Consider the following 1,434-nt stretch of genomic DNA (forward strand, 5'->3'; position numbering starts at 1 on the left):
AGAAGCTTGGACAATCTACTTCCATAGTGATACTGCCTCAGAAACCCAAAGAGGGGTTGCTATGAGTCAGATCCAACTCCACAGCAGTGAGTTTGGTTTTGGTTTAATAGTAAAAGCCTAGATTACCTTGAAAGGACTATTGGTAGAATTATGGATGTCAAAGACAACTCTGATGAGGGCTAAGAAGAAAGTGAAGTGAGCTCTCTATCATCTTAGGTAATACATATTGGGCCAGCCACAGAATGTTACTAATATGAATATTAAATATGCCTCTGGTGAAGTTTTGAAAGAAAATTATGAACATGTGATTGGAAAATGGAAGAAAGATAATTCTTCTAATGCAGTGGCAAATAATTTATATGAATTATATTCAAATATTTGTTGGAAGGTAGAATTTATAATTGATGAACTTGGATATCTGACTGATAAGATATCCAAGCAAGATTTTAAAGGGGGAATCTGGTTTCTTCTTGCTGCTTATATTAAAATGTGAGATAGGGACTTAAAAATGAACTGCAAATTCAAAAGAGAACTTAAAAATTTGGAAAGGTCTGTTGTACAAACTAATAACACATCTTAGAATGTTCCCCAAGCATGTGGCTATGCAATATTCTGTTGTAGAGATTAAGCCTGTGACTAATGGATCTAACCAACTACCTACCACAGTAGAAAACCCATCAGCTTAGACGGAATGCAACAGAGAAAAGGCAAGGAAAGAATGTTGTCTGTCTCTTGGAATTATACAGGCAGGAAATAGGTTAAGGAAGCTACATCTGTTGTCCTCTAAGAAAAGAAAAGGACCATTCCTGGAGCAGCTCAAAGATTAGCAGAACTGTAGGAAGCAGAACAGGAAGCAATACATTCTTGGTTTCAAAGGGCAGGACCTTTGACCTTCCTGGGTCACAAAGGATGGGGTCACAGACTCCTTGCTTTCTTCACTAACTTGGCTCTAGAGTGTAGGACTGCCATAAGGTATACCAGGGGTATAGGGCCACTGCCCGAAGCTGAAGGAGCAGCACTATCATACCCAACTCACTGCTGTTGAGTTCATTCCAACTCGTAGTGAACCCCAATGGGTTTCCAATGTAGTAAATCTGTATGGAAGTAGATTGCCCAATCTTGCTTCCAGGGAGTAGCTGGTGGGTTTGAAACACCAACCTTCTGGTTAGCAGTCAGAGCTGCACACAAGAGGAAGAAAAATGAGGCTTACCAGGACTGAGAAGGTAGGGTTGCCATTCAGATGGACTAAGAGATTGGGTCCACCCAAAGCCAAGGGAGTAGAATTGCTGTCCCTGTGTGCTTGGAATGTGGACCTGAAACCCAGGGTCAAGGAGACATTACCAAGAATACAGAAAATGTGGCCAACATCCAGATCCTAGAGGGCAGGGCCCTTGCCCAGATGATAAAAAAAAAAAAAAAAATCAAATAAGAGAT

The sequence above is a fragment of the Orycteropus afer genome, unplaced genomic scaffold (assembly GCF_000298275.1).
Source record: "Orycteropus afer afer isolate SDZICR_OR568_19922 unplaced genomic scaffold, OryAfe1.0 scaffold00677, whole genome shotgun sequence".
Taxonomy (NCBI): Eukaryota; Metazoa; Chordata; class Mammalia; order Tubulidentata; family Orycteropodidae; genus Orycteropus; species Orycteropus afer.